Source organism: Lutra lutra, chromosome 14, assembly GCF_902655055.1.
Source record: "Lutra lutra chromosome 14, mLutLut1.2, whole genome shotgun sequence".
NCBI classification, from domain to species: Eukaryota; Metazoa; Chordata; class Mammalia; order Carnivora; family Mustelidae; genus Lutra; species Lutra lutra.
Window position 1 is genome coordinate 69,153,053 of NC_062291.1, and position 16,219 is coordinate 69,169,271.

The following is a 16,219-nucleotide window of genomic DNA, read 5'->3' on the forward strand; positions in this document are numbered from 1 at the left end:
CACCATTGCAGTGTCACACAGAGTAATTTCACTGCTTTAAAAATCTTCCGTGCTCTGCCCATTCATCCCTTCCTTTTCCCCAACCCCTTGAGTGACTCTTTTTACTGTCCCCACAGTTTTTCTTTTCCAGAATGTCGATAGTTGAAATCCTACAAATTAGCTTCTTTCACTGTGTAATATGCATTTCAGTTTCTTTCATGTCTTTTCATGGCCTGATAGTTCATTTCTTTTTAGCATCACATTTTATTCCAGTACCTGGGTTACCACAGCTCATGAATCCATTCACTAACTAAAGAACATCTTGGTTGCTGTCAAGCTTTGGCAATTCTGAATAAAGCTCCTATGAACATCCATGTGAGGGTTATTATATTTTTTTATGAACATATATTTTTTCAGTTCATTTAGGTAAATAACGAGGAGCCTGGTTAGAGTATGTTTAGTCTTGTGAGAAACCGCCAAACTGCCTTCCAAAATGGCGGTAGCATTTCTCATTCCCACCAGCAGTGAATGAGAGTTCCTGTGGCTCCACGTCCTCGCCAGCATTTGGCACCGTCGGTGTTCTGGATTTTCACAATGTGAGTAGGTGTGTCATGGTGCGCTGTTGTTGTCTTGTGGCATTCTATTTCCATCGAACGTTCTAGAAGCTGGCTTACGGCGTTGGGTGAGACCTGCTGACTCCCAGCCCACGTGGAGATCCTATTTTTGTGGAAGGAGATAACAGAAGCAAGCCACACCGCCCAGTTGGCTTCTCCAAGATGGAAGACCCAGTCCTAAATGAGAAGTGTATCCAGAATGGAGACGAGACAAGGGAGCCAGAATGGTTTCATGCCGTCCTTCCCTGCCACTGGAGGACTGGCCAAGAGCACAGACCAGAATCACAGAGAGTAAGAAGCTAGGGTGTCCCCACGCCTCGTGCTCCCACTCCTGATCTTAAGGCACGGAAACATCTGGAGTGGGTACGGATCTTCCCTAAGGTCACAGAGTTGGTGGAAGACAGGGCAGAACCACACCTCATGTTTCCCGAGGCTGGGACCAATGCATGAAGCTGGCTGGATCAAGCTTCCTATGAGAAAGGGAAGCCCCACATCCCTTCCTGGGATCCCTGCCCCAGAGCAGAGCCACCAGGCAGCCCCTAACACCACTGAAAGCAGTGTCATGCCTTCTCCCAAAGGTTCCACATCTGGGACTTTATCCCCCCTCACCCACACTCACGTGTGCACGATTATCCACTGCAACATCATGTTAATAGAAAGCACTGAAAGTAATTCATGCCATCAGTGGGAGGCTAGTTAAATACATTACGATGCAGCCATAAAGGGCCATAATATACATAGAGCCATAAAAAAGAGTAAGAATGCTTGTGTAGTAATAGGGAACAATTTCCAAAATCCATCATTAAGTTCAAAAGTAAGGTGCAGACGATGTGTGCAGTATGTTAATTTGTGTTTAACATCTAATGTGTAGGGCACGCGGGTGGCTCTTCGGTTAAGCATCTGCCTTCAGCTCAGGTCATAATCCCAGGGTCCTGGGGTCGAGCCCAGCGTTGCCTGCTTTTCCCTCTCCCTCTGCCTGCCGCTCCCCCTGCTTGTGCATTTCCTCTTGCTGTCTTTCTCTCTCTGTCAGATAAATAAATAAAATCTTTAAAAAAATTTTTTAAACATCTAATATGTGTATACGGGGTATAATACATATCTTTCTTTCCTTTTTAAAGATATATTAATTTGTTTTTTAAAGGAGAGAGAGAGACCTCATGTGAGTGGGGGCGGGGATGAGGGAGAGGTGGAGAGGGAGAAGGATAGAGAGAAGCCTCAAGCCGACTCTGTGCTGAGTGCAGGGAGACTGACATGGGGCTCGACCCCAGGACTCTGAGATCATGACTTGAATCTAAACCAAGAATCAGTCACTTAACACACTGAGACACCCAGGCGTCCCTATATATCTTTCTTTGTAGATAGATGCACAGATACTAGAAACCGGTCAGTTGGTTGGGTCTAGGGAGGAAATGGGTAATTAGACAACAGGGACAAAGAAGTTTCTTCATATTTTAGGAGAAAAAAAATTTTTATTATATATCTCCATGTTTCTTTTGTATCCAAAGAAACACATGGCATATTCCAAAATAATTAACAAACAGCAGAGCTGTTTCACAAATCTGAGCTCGGTTTCCTCAGCCAAGGTTGACCTGAACCATAGCAGGAGCTAGAAGTCAGGGACGTAGGTGGCCATTCTGTGTGCACAAGGGCTGGTGAGGTGCTTAACCCATGTTCAGGAGGGCAGGGGAGGGGATGACAAGGCCCCGATCTCCTTCTTGCCTCCAGGCAGGTTGAAGAGCTAATAAGCCTTTGGGCTGAGCTTTGAATTCTTGGGCACTCAGCACCCTTCCATGGCCCCTGCAATGCATGTTGGGGTGGACAGATTTTCTCAGCCTGTCTGGAAAGTAGCCCTTCAGGATCATGGGACTGCCTGAGGGCTCCCCGATCTGATTGAGAGTCAGGAGGCCTGGCTGTGGCCCAGCTCTGGCCCTGACCCCATGTTGGGAATCAGACAAGTAGGTGAACTCTGTTCCAACAGCACTCCTGTAACACCTGCCTCGCAGACCTCACAGGGACAGGGTAAAGCTCACAGAGGACAGTGTGAAGCAGCCAGGCCCTGACTGGCTTCTAGAGAGCACCAGTGTTCCCATAAAGGAATAAGTGGCTCTGTGGTCAAAAAAAAGTCTGGGAAAAGCTGGATAAACCGAGTTAAGCTGATCCTTCACTGCAGACCTTCTCAGAGCCTTGAACAGGCGAAGTGCTTTGTGGCATATCAGGTGTGGCTACACTGTGTATCATTTCCCAAACTTGTCTGACCACAGAACCATTCTGGAGGAAAGTATCTGTTAAAAATCTCTCAGAATAAAGATAATCCATGGAACAACGGTTTGAGAAATGCCAATTAGATGAATGTAGGATAAACACGAAACATTATGCAAAGGCCCAACTGTAGAGATAGTGACTGCAGTATAAATTTCTGTCATTAACACCTCCTACTCAGTTTCCCTGGGCCTTCCCGCAGTGCTCGATGTTTTTTAAACTGGGGATCATAAACCATTAGTGATTAGTGAAATCCACTGAGCTGGGCACAAGCAGTTTTAGAACAAGTGACTTTGGGTAGAATGGAAAACAACAGCGTGGACTGCACTTAACGTGGGTAAGTATTGTTTCCTGAAACATACATGCAGGGCTGTGCTGGGTGGTGACAGAAAATGTATTTCTTACATTTGGAAAACACTGCTGGCAAGCCCCCTTCCCTACAGAAGGGCAACTATGAGGGGGCATTCACCCTCGTCTTCCGACTGAACCCGTGTGACTCTCTGGTGAGGGCTTTGGGGACAGAGGCCTCTCCCTGGCCCGGTGATTGTGGGATAGATTCTAGGATTAGTGGCGTCACCTTGCTGGACCCGGAGAACGACAGAGGCCCCCTTTGTTATTCACCATGTTCCAGAAATGCAACTGATCTTTCATTCCTTTTTCAAATGCTGCTTATCCTTCCCAATCAGAAAGCACCTCTCTGCCTGGGAAAACAGGCTGGCCGAGGTGCGAGCTTCTTGGCTCCCCCCAGACGAACGTTCACAACGCAGCTTAAACACTGAAATTCATTTTGACCTGCTCTCGGCTGGATTTTTCTGTTTTTTAAAATGCTGTGCCTCGACCTAAGTCGTTTCCACATTCTGGTTCTAAATTCTCTGTGACAGGTGAGTACTGTGTCAAACTTTGGAGAGTTTGACATTGACCAATTAGAGAAAATATCCCGTGGATCTTTATTTATTCCTCAATGAAGGAGTGCTTCGTCAAAGCCCCAGCTCAGCCAGTGAGCAGCTGTGTGACCGGGCGGGTGACCTGCTCCCTCCGTGCCTCTGTCTGCTGACCTGTCCAATGGGAGTAATAAAATCTGCCTCAAAGGGAGGTTGTGGGGAATAGATTGGACCATCTCTCTTAGACGCTTATCACAGTAAGAGCTCAATTAAGAACGAAATTTAGTCACCCCTCCTCCTACGGCTTCTTGGAGTGGGATTCTTCTGTTTCCTTGAAGCTGGAGGTGACCTGGCCCAGTCCTCTGTATCTTTCAGTGGACCTTTCAGGGTTTGTAAAAGAGCCCAGAGTATTCAGAAGTGGGTCCCCAAACCTCCAGACCCCCCAGCTGTCCTTCACCTCCTGCCTGGTGGAGGGAGTTCAGAGTCCTGACGATTCTTCTGTGGGCTCTTCTGGGCCTCGGGGGAGCTCTCTGCGCCTTCTGAAGGTGACCTCAACCCGCGTGCCCCACAGGGTCTGCCCCCTGAAAGTGAAACCCCCTCCTCCATCGCTAGCAAGCTGGTGAGCTCATCACCCTCCCTGGCAGCTTCCCCTCCAGACCACTCTATGTCCTCAATGGTCATTCGCTGTGGTCTCTCTCAAAATCACCTCCCTCGGGCGCCTGGGTGGCTCAGTGGGTTAAGCCTCTGCCTTCGGCTCAGGTCATGATCTCAGGGTTCTGGGATTGAGTCCTGCATCGGGGCTCTCTGCTCAGCAGGGAGCCTGCTTCCCTTCTCTCTTTCTGCCTCTCTGCCTACTTGTGATCTCTTCCTCTCTGTCAAATAAATAAATAAAATCTTTAAAAAGAAAAAAAAAAAAAAAAAACACCACCTCCCTCCCCAGCACTCTGCCTTCCTGCCCCCGGGGCTGTGCTCTGGCTCCCGCAGCCCCCTGGGTTCAATGCCCCAGGTTCGCTGACATTTCTCGCTGACTTGTCCACCTTCTCAACTAGACTCTGGGTGCCTGGAGGCCAGGAACTATGTCTTGCCCTAACAAATTCAGTCACGTATCCCCCGGCATCTCTCATAGCTCAGAGCAGAGACTAGGAAGGAGGCTGGGTAAAGGCCGGTGGCTGGAGGCGGGGGGAGAGAGGAAGGACGGGCCACCACAAAGAATCAGGGCGGGGCAGATGCAAAGAATTTCCGGGAACTACCTCTCCCTTCTTTCTGCTCAGCGTACCAATCCCCAGCCCCAGCCCGGAGTCTCAGGGATTCTGCACGAAGGCCATTGCCCTGAGCGTGAGTAGAATTAACCAAGAGTCCTCGTCTTGATTACAGCTGCCAGCAGGGCAGATAATGTGGACTCTGACCTTGGTCGGTCTGTGTCAATGGGCCTTTATTAAACACTTGAGGCCTGTATTAAAAACACCTCAGACAAACTTAATCAGAATCCTTGGGGGTGCAGCCTAGGGATCTGCTCCTGAACAGGTGATCCTGATGTAAATGAAAATTTCAAACACCTGTGACCCAGCTGTATAGCACGTCCTTCACCTATCCCACTCACAGATTCCCTCCTGGACTGGACCCCTGGCCCACCCCCTACCAGAGAGGCAAATGCTGGCCCAGTAACTTTGGTGTAAGGGGGCAGGTGGGAGATGGGGCTGCCCAACAGCATGGCCACTCAGAAAGCAAGGTGTGGCTGGAACGGTTTCCCCAGCCTTGGGGTGGGCCCCGGAATCCAGAATGGGTGAAGAAGCAAAAACAAGGTTCTGAGTAGCCTGCCAAAGGCCCCAGGCCTGCTCTTCCCTCTCCCAGTACCTGTAGTACCTCCCAGTACCCCTCTCGCAGTACCAGAAGGTACTGGTCTTCCTGAAAGCAATAAAGCCAGATCTTGGCTTTGAGTTTTGATTTTTCTTAAAAAAATTGATCCTTAGGTATTGTTAACCCAGAGCTAGACCCCAAAAGAGGATTGCAGGTGAGCCCCAAATGCCCTGATAGAGTACACGGTCATATGGGGTGTTGGTTGTAGGGTTCGTGCTTCTCTGGAATAAGGCAGCATAGAATCATGCTTAGCCTTGCAGACTTTGGAGTCAAATTCCCCAAGCCTGAAGCCTGGTTATACCAGTTTACAGCCTTTGGCACAAGTTACTCAATCTTTTCAAGGCTCTGTTTTCTCATCTACTAAATGGGGATAATGATAACACTCTACAGGGTGGTTGCCAGGATTCAGGGAATCAGCCCAGGTACAGCCCTGAGAGCAGGACCAGGTAAATGGTGAATGTCACTCATCATTAGCTATCAGGACAAGATAATAGCTTTGGGCACATCCTCAAAAGTCAATGATCCGAAATGAAATTAAGAAACACACAAGTTCTCTGGGGGCTGCTTAGGAGTGCGGCCGCGCTGTGGAGGAGATCGGAAGGCTCTGTGGGTCCCTGTGGAGCTGGAGACAAGTAACCTCTCGCCCTCAGCTTATTAACTCCTCCGTGTAAGTGAGAGCAGTGGTGGTACTGATTTTGTGGGAATTTGTGAGGATTCCCTGAGAGGCAGCACACAGGGTGCCCGCCAGGTGCCTGACACAGGAGAAGCCTGAGCACTCCTGAAGGCTCTGCAACCACTGCCGCCATTTTGGAACTTGGGGAGTTCTCCCCGGCATCTTCTCCACTAGTTCCCCAGAACCCACCATCCATCCCTCCAAAGCAGTGGGGGAAAGGTCCCATGAAAACCTCCTACTGTCCATCCCCACTCTCGGATAAGGGATAACTTTTCTGCAAGGGAGGGGTGCAGCAAGGACCAGCCTCCCAGCTGTTGGCCTCAGGGCGCAGGGAGAATGCCCCTCAGAGTCGAAAATGAAAGAGTTTCCACCTCTCCCCTCCTCCCCTGCCCGTCAGTGAATGTGGCTTCCCTCTGCTTTCTCCTGGCTCCCAGGGCTCTTCCCAGCCCACTGCACCTATCTCTGGGGCATCAGGGCAGCGCTGAAGACAGCTCAGGCACCCCGGAGCCATCAGAAGGTGCCAGAGAGTCTGACGCATTGATTCAGGAAGGACCTGTCTAAAAATAGAATCACAAACGCTCGGGCCACACAGAAGGTGGGAACCCTAAAAGGGCATCTGGTCCAGCTTCCTCTTAGCACAGGACTCCCTCAAGCCAGGTTTCCACGTGTATTGCTTTGTGCTCCCCAAAAAAAACAGACTCCAGGGCCCTCTCCAGAGATTCAGCTGTGGTTCTGGGGTGAGACCTGTACAGCGGGATGTCGAGGAGCCTCTTGGGGGGTGTCTATGTTCAGGCACGTTATAGCATCCCTTGAATACCTCTGTGAATGGGAACTCATCCACCCCTCTCAAGGGTGCGGGAGAGGATGAACTTAATGGTTAAAGTGTGAGGACTTCGCAGCCAGATGTGGGTAGGAACCTCAGGTTTCCCATGTGAGAACTCAGTCTCATTCAGCCAGTTACTTAACTTGACTGAGCTTAATTTCTCATCTGTGGTATAGGGATGCTAATGAACAGCAGGCATCTCCTTCCCAGGTGCTCAGGACAGGGTTTGGGGGTTGCGGTTCGTCAGCCCGTGCAGATGAAATCTCTTAGCGTAATGCTCAACCCTGGCCTCTGTACAGGGCTGTGGTGAGCATATGAGTAACACCAACAACGAGAAAGGAGCCTTCCGTGTTTTCGTAGCCTGGGCTCACATGTGCCTCCCTGGGTCGTGTACCCAGGCCCCCCTCTCCACCCTCCGAAGTCCCACTTCCTGCTCTCTTCTTTGGGGTTTCTCTTCAGGCAGATGCTCCCTTTTTTCTTTCCAGCTTTATTGAAATGCGATGGACAAATGTAAGTTGTATGTATTTCGGGTGTACAACTCGATGTTTTGATCCACAGGTCCACTGTGAGATGATGACCACCATCAAGCGAATTAGCATACCCATCACCTCACATAGCGGTCCGTGTGTGGATGAGTGGGATGAGAACACTTGGGATCTCCTCTTTTAGCTAACTGCAGGTGTATAATTCCACTGCCATCACCACGCTGTACACTGGGTCTCCAGAACTTTCTTATTTTATAGCTGAAAGTTTGTATCTTTTTTTTTTTTTAAAGATTTTATTTACTTATTTGACAGAGAGATCACAAGCAGGCAGAGAGGCAGGCAGAGAGAGAGGAGGAAGCAGGCTCCCTGCGGAGCAGAAAGCCCGATGCGGGGCTCGATCCCAGGACTCTGAGATCACAAACCGAGCCGAAGGCAGCGGCTTAACCCACTGAGCCACCCAGGCGCCCCTGAAAGTTTGTATCTTTTGACTAATATCCTCCACTCCCTCCTGCCTCTGCTTGAGCCCTGGTAACCAGCATTCTGCTTTCTGTTATTATGCATTTGAATACACCACATTTTCTCTATCTATGCTGTCTACAGCACTTCGTGGCTTCCATATCTTGGCCACACCCCATTTCCTTCCCTCCCCCTCCACAGGGTTTTTTTCTGTCCCTCAGATATGAGGATCCTCAAGGCTGGGTGGTAACCTCCCGGGTTCAGCTTGAGATGTTCCCTCAGACCTCCTGTGGTGCCACAAATCCCCAGCACTTCCCATTTTTACTTCCAGAAGGCCCCTCTGCCTGGGATCATCATCCAAGAGGTCTACCTAGGATGCCAAGCCAAGGTGGCTGGGTCCTGAGTGGCCTCCTGGTGCTAAGCATGTGCCCCGCCCATCCACACCCACTCCCATGCCTGGCATTAACATGTGCTCCCTGATCTCTGGAGTAACTGCTTCCTCTTTTCCCAAGAGGGGTTGGGACCTGAAAACTTCGCACAGACTGGTCATCATCATCGGAAGGAAAGCATGGTGGATTTTTTGCAACTCTGAGGGGAACCCAGTATTTGCCCCCTTGGTGTGACGGTTGAGAGCCCAGACTCCGAAGCCAGATGGCGTGGTGCTAATCAGTGCCTTCACCACTTTCCCCTCTAAGCCCAGTTTGTTCATCTACAAAAAGGGAATCATAACCAGTCTCCACCTCACCTGGTGGCTTTAAGATATAAATAAGACAACCCCCATTGGAGTATCTAGCAAGGCTTTGCTACCGTTTCTAATAGAAGCTAAATCTAGCTTGACCTATGGGGACAGTCGGACAAATGGGAGGTGTCTTCTGCTTTGCTCCCCACAGTTGGACCAGCCAGAGCTGGTCTGCCTGTTCCCACAGTTGGGAAAATATTTGGTTGAAAATATTTGGTCATTCTGGGTGTCAAAACATCACACAGTGTCCCCTAGAGCCTGGCTGGAGCGAAAAATAATTCTGGACCAAAGGCGAGGGCTCGGCCACCAAGGCCCCCGACCCCAAGCAGCTGCTCCTGTGAGGCCCTGAAGTGGGGACCCCTGGGGCTGTTGCTGGAGTTGCCCCCTGGAGCCCTTTGTGACCCGGGGCTCCGTCCATGGCTGCTGCCCCAGAGAGAGGGAGAGCAGTCTCCGTGTCCCTCGCTTTGCTTTGTGCGTGTGCTGGGAGACTTCCGGGGCCCATGTGCCGGCCTGTGCCCGGGGCTGGACTGGGCATGGCTTTGCAGCAGAAGAGGATTTTTTTCTGGTAGCTTCCAGGGAAGTGAGGGGCTATCTTTTCTCTTCCCGGAGCAGCCTTGAGCCAGGGATCTGACACCACCCAGGGCTGATTTCCCCTGTGTTTGCATTCACGCTATGGGAGGTTAGGCCTGCTGTGTGGTCCTCCCAGGGCTTCCCAGGGAGGACCTCCGCCTTGCTGCCTTCCTCCCAGCCTGTGTATTTTGTGTGTAGCCACTGTGGGCTGCTGGGGCCATCAGTGGCCAAAAATTTTTTTTTAACTGCTAACAAAGAAGACTTCCTCTATTCCACACTGCACTGAGGGCCAGTAAACTTTCTGACAGAGATGGGAGATCAGGAGCCAAAATAGGAAATCAGAAAAAGAAATCTCATCTCGCTTGCCTGGTGGGTTGGCGGGGACTTGCTGAAGTACTCCCAACTTCCAAAAGTCGGTGCTCCCCTCTGGTTCAGGTGAAAGAGCTGGAAAGCCTGGCAGGGGTTAGGGAGTGTCCGATCTCATGATAACTGCTAGTGGGGAGGCCACAGTCCCTCTTGGAGAGCAGGATCCTCCTTTCTTCCAGGTCCCAGGATTCCACGCTTGAGGTCCCGGCAGGCCCCTCTGGGCTCTGGGCTGGGGAGGAACTCGGCATCGTGTGGAGGGCTCGGCCCTACTTTCATGGATGGGGAACCCGAGGGGAAATGACTCACCCAAAATTATAGCTGGATGAATCCTAGGGAGAAATCACACCTCATATCTCAGAGTTGGGACAGAGCTGCGTCCAAATCATGCCGTATGATGCTGGATACACAACCAATCTTTCTGAGGTACATGTTCAACCATGTAAAAGAATATCTCCTTTTGCAAGGTTGTTGTGAGGATGAAATTACTATTTACCATGCCTGGTCTGTGGTAAGTCATCAACTAATCATCCTGTGAGCCCCACCCTCCCCATACCCCCACACAGAGTTATTAGTCATTCCCTTCTCTGCCTGGTTCCCACAATACTTGTGTTTCTCCCTCTTGGGGCAATTTTCATTATTTTATTATACTAATTTCTTTAAGTCTTTCTCTTCGTCTCTGTGAGCACCTTTAGAGTTAGATCAGAGAAGATCAAACCCCCATTCCATTTCTGCTCCCCTCTCAGCCTGAATCCCCAGACTCTCACACACTAGTGCCCGTGCATACATACTCCCAATCCATTCTGAGCAAGATGGCAGAAATCATACATCGCTGGCCCATGGGGCAGAGATGATGTCAGTAAAGTTGGGTACAAAGTCCTTGGTTTTCTGGCCCAGGCCTCTCTCCTCAGCGTCCTGTGCTCTTCTGTTCTTCCTCCTCCCTCTTGGTTCCCCACTAAAATAGGAAAATGACCCACAAAGCTTTAAGGAGGCAAACAGGGCGGTTAAGGTCTAGTTTAGGATTTGAACTTTTAAGGAAAGTGAAATGGTTTCGCCGAGCTTCTCCAAATATAGCCCCAGGCCCACATGTGTTAGCATCACCTGATGGGCTTGCTGGCAAATAGTTCAGAGTCTAAATGAGAATCAGGTGGTGAGGACCAGGGATCTGTATATTTATGCACCCACAGTGGATCCAGATGGGAGTTTAAGGACAGATGGCTTGGTCTCGGGCTGCATAGTCTGGGGGACGAACCATAGGCTGGAGAAAGACTTTGGCGGGGAGAGCTGCACCGGCCTCCACTCAGCCCCCAGAAACACCCTACACCGCACATCCTGATAACAAAACTTGGCTTCTTTGAAGCAATGGGATGCCGGCTCACCTTTGTTCTTCCTCATCATGACGTTGTGTTTGCTGTTTATATTTAGAAACAAAACAGGACAAAAACTTGAGTGCAGGTTGAGGACCAGCCTTCCCCATGACACGCGAGCAGCTAAGTTACTGATGGGATTTTGAAAGGCACCAAAGAGACCTCCCTGCTCTCTGAAACTCTCCCCCCGGCCCCCATGCTAGACGTGTGTCTGAAACTCCATCATAGGTACTGCTGGTGTTCTTTGAGTATGGCTTTGTGTTTTGGGGGTTCCCAGAAATGTCCATAGGAGGGCCAGCTCAGCAGTGACCCATTGTTAGGCTACTCCTAATGACGTCCACAGCTTTTCCTAATCCCCCCACCGCCGTGGCACTCATCTTCTTCTCATCTACACTTGATGTATTGCAGAGTGTTCTTGAAAGCCAGGTGACGTGTCTCTGTCATGCCACTTTCTATATTTCTCATTGTATATTAAGCTAACTTGACCAAAAAATTACCGTCATGCCCATCTACCTATAAGACAACCATTTTTTGCCCATAATGTTTCTCTATAGTCATTATCGCAGTGCACGTAAGACTTTATACAGATGTCACCAAAGATTGGAAGCTCTTTCTGCATTCTTTGTTTACCTGGTATTATTTCTTACGCACGTCTTCATGGATCCACTTAAACTTCACTCTTACCCTTCTTTTTTTTTTTTAAGATTTTATTCATTTATTTGACAGAGAAAGAGAGATCACAAGTAGGCAGAGAGTCAGGCAGAGAGAGAGGAGGAAGCAGGCTCCCTGCTGAGCAGAGAGCCCGATGTGGGGCTCGATCCCAGGACCCTGAGATCATGACCTGAGCTAAAGGCAGCAGCTTAATCCACTGAGCCACCCAGGAGCCCCCACTCTTGCCCTTCTTAATGGTGAGGTAATACCTCATCAATTGGATAAAGCAAAGTTTGCTTAACCAGTCCTCCTTTTCTGGGCATTTGGGCAATTTCCAGATTTTCATCACTCTGAATCACACTGTTATAAATATCTTTATACAAACGGCTTTTTTAACTTTTCACTTTTGACCAATTTCCTGGAGATGGTTTCCCCAGAAGGGCACTTCCCAGGACCCATTTGGATTGGAGCTCCTAGAAGTCAAGAACTACACTTACTGTTTCACTGACATTTTGTATCCCCTATGCCTACATGTACCCCCTTTCTCACCCCAGACAGAAATTTGTCCATTGGGTGGTGTCTGCGTGTGCTGTCCGACTTTGCAGGGAAGAAGAAAATAACCCTGTCTTTCCTATTGTCCTTCCTGAAAGGAACTGAGGATCTTTTTCTTTCTTTCTTTTTTTTTTTTTAAGATTTATTTGTGAGAGAGAGAGAGTGCACACCTGCACGTGGAGGGAGAGGCAGAGAGAGAGTGAGAGAGATCCTGAAGATCCCTGCTGAGCACAGAGCCTGATATTGGGCTTCATCCCAGGACCCTGAGATCATGACCTGAGCTGAAATTAAGAGTCAGACATTTAATTGACTGAGCCATCCAGATGCCCCAAGAAAGGAGTTGATGATCTTTATTCAAGAAATACATGAATCTGGGTCGGGGTTTCGTACGTAGCAGAGCAGCTCCCTCGCTGCGATCTATTGAAAGTCAGCCCTCGACACAAAAAAAGAAAAAAAAAAAAAAAAGAAATACATGAATCCTTGAAGGACTCAACTGCTGAGACATGTTGTCCAATGGTGGTTGGGGAGGGCCCTCCCAGCAACTGCAGAAGGACCCTCAGTGCACTGGGTTGACTGCCCACATGTCAGCCTCAGAATTTAACTTGGTCCTTTTATTTTCTAGCAGTAAATGATGAAGACAAGGAAAGCTTCTTCAGCCCTAGAAAAAAGGCTCCTGGACTGAAAGATCCCAAGACCTTTGTGCTGAGCAAAGTTGAGGTGGGAGTTATTTCCAGGAGATCAGGAATATTTCATTTTAAGCTATATTAATTCAATAAACAGATGATCAGAGATGAATTTCCCATTAGTGGGACTCCATCTGGATCATCAGTGATGTGACTACTGACATATTGGGGGTAGCATGAGCCCTTCGAGTCCCAGCCCTGCCACTCACCAGTTGTGTATCAAAGGAAAAACCACTGACCTCAACAGTTTCCTTGGAAGCTGTTCAATGGGAATAACGCTGGTCCTCAGGGGTTTCACAGAATCATTGTGAGATTCAACAAAATAAACACGAAAGTGCTCATAAACACTAAGCAAATGGCATGGATCTCTGTTGTTTATTGGTATTTAGATTACCATATCATTGACTAATTGGAGAACATTTGCCTTGTGCTTTTGAATGGGACTGTGACCTGTATCTTTGCTTTAGAGCATCAGGTAACCGAGCTTAACAGCTCAACCAAATCAAGAGAAGTATGATTTCTGTCATCATGTATTGAATGTTGTTACTTTATATGCAAGACATCAAGCTTCCTCTAGAAAGAGGAGAGTCTGGGTACCAGACTGTTCCCCATTCATTACTTTATTTAATCCATACTACAACTTTCTGTGAAGAAGGTATTATTCCCATGTAATGGAATAGAAATGACTTGCAAATGTCCTATTTCTGTACATGCCATGTTTGAGGTTTGAACTTTGTCTCTCTCCAGGGCCTATCCTCTTGCCCTAATACCATGCTCTCCACCCATCCGTGGAATCTTTCTTTAGACTAGATAGGTAATAGATCAAGGCACATAGACAGTAAGCACTGGAGGAAGGAGAAAGTACAATAAAAGCTTGCCATATGCATCGGCTAGTTATTGCTGCATAACAAACCACCCCAAAATTTAGTGGCTGAAAATAATAAGCATGTATTAATCTCTCGAGTCTGTGGGTTGGCTAAATGGTTCTTCTGGTCTGTGATGGCCTCACTCATGCTGCTGTGGTTAGTTGTGGGTTGCCTAGGGGTTGACTCATCGATCATGGCTGGGCTTTCTCACATGTCCAGCGCCTCAGCTGGGACAATAGGTCTAACTCAGCTCTGCTTCATCTAGCCTCTTATCCAGGAGGCTAGCCTGGACTTGTTCTCATGATGGAGGCAGGGTTCCAACAGAACAGAAGCAAAACTACATGGGGCATAGGCTCAAAACTGGCCCACTGTCACGTCTGCTGGCCAAAGAAAGAGTAAGCTGCCTCTGTTTCAGTGAGTGGAAGAGTAGGCTCTTATTCCTGATGGGGGCTCCTACAAAGCCACATTGCAAAGGACGAGATGCAGAGAGGACATTAACTGAGGCCATCCATGCAATAAAATCTACAGCCCAATAGTTGTGTCCTACATATCTTCTCTGCATTAAGGTATCTAATGCTCATAACACCTCTGTGAAATGGAAACTTCTAGTAGCCTTCCTTTACAGAAGGGGACATCGAGGTACAAATAAGTTAAGCAACTTTGCCCAAAGTGGTACAACTGCTAAGTGACAGAGGCCAGATTAGACCCCAGAGCCCACTCTCTCAGCCATCCATGCCTCATAGTGAGGTGTGTTTGTAGCACAGTCCTCCCCTGGGGAGGGACTGAAGCCAAGGCCATCAGGGGAGACGGTTGCACAGCCCTGCAGACCTCGTTGGGTGGCTCCAGCGGGTGGTCAAGTTGGCCAACTTATGTGGGCGCCCTCTCCTGAGAAGGTACTGAGGGAAGAGAGGTAAGCTGTCCTGGAGGGTGGCACAGTTCAGCTTGGAGCATCGACCCCCATATCACTGAAAGGCTTGTTTTGTTGCATTTAATTTTTTAGAAAGGTCCCCTGGCTGGGACTTCCCGTGTCTGGTTCAGTCTGCCAGCTGTTTGTCTGGGAAGAGCTGGGAAGCCCTTGGACCTCAGAGACCCAGCTTGCCACGTCAGCTCAGCATTGTCACAAAAATAGCCCTTCTCAGGGAAGGCAGGTACTTCCTCTGGCTGTGTTTCCCCCCTTCACCCCGCCTGGCCTTCAGAAAGAAAAGAGACAAGAAGCAACTGCACAAAGATTGGGACACAAAGATTGAGGGGGCTTTATAGGGACTCAGCAGTAACAAAGGGAGGAAATGAATATGCAGTATTAGTAATTACACTGTACACATCCCAATTTGTATTTCAATATGTCATTTCCATAATAAAACTGCCAAAGCAGTAACTAATGACACGGACTCATGTCAGGGAGTTGGCAGAGGAAGGGGGGACGGGGCTTTCTTCTCCCTAATAACAAAATTGCCTTCAGTGAGAGACTCTTTTTCATGGCAGCCTGGCTGTTTCCAAGGTAGGTGTATTCCAGAAGATTAAGCTGCTGCCAGAGCCTTCTCTGGAAAGGGAGTCAAGGTCAACTGGCCAACTCTTGGGAGCTCCCTGAGTTCCACAACTCTGGGGAGTTGTATTCCAGGGAAGGGAGGCAGCCTGCAGCGCCCCCTGGGCAGATAAGAACAATGAGATGGGCTTTGGGCTTTGTGAAGAATGAGCTTGCACCAGCCTTGGAATCTGACTGTCCGTCCAAGGCTCCCCAGCTCTTTCTGTTGCCGAAAACCCTATTATTGCAAATGCTCTCTCTTCCACTAGACGCACCCTTTTCCCTTTGCCCACCGGCTTGTTCCAACTCAGTGTGTGGTCACCTCCCTAAAAAGCCAACCCCGACCACCAGTCCTCAGCGTCAGATTCCTCTTCTGGAGAGGTCTGCTCTCTACAGATTCGGATGACATCTGTGGCACTTACCACATTACATGGGAGTTGTCCCTTGTCTTGGCCTCTGCCCCCACTGGACGGTTAGACCCCCAAGGGCAGAGAGCCCCAGAGGGTGGTGCAGGAGCACCTGGGCCCTTCTGAGGAAGGAGATGGGGAGCAACTGGCGTGACCTTCTCCCACCCCCCACCCCCGCTGTGGCTAGGTGAGACTTACCTGGTTGGCCCAAAGCTCCTTTCCCCACTTAGAGATGGAATAGAGTGTGATATTCAGGAAAAAGAACAGAAGTGGTGTCTGGGCATGAAAAAATAAGAGTGCCCATAATAGTGTGGTGCTTTCCCAATTACAGAGCTCTTTGTGGACTTACAACTGATTCTCTCACAACAGCACTGTGAAGTCAGCAGGCAGGTATTATAATTATTCTTGTTTCACAGAGAGGAAGCCAAGACTACAAGAATAAGGGATCTGTCCAAGGTCAGAAAGGTGTGTG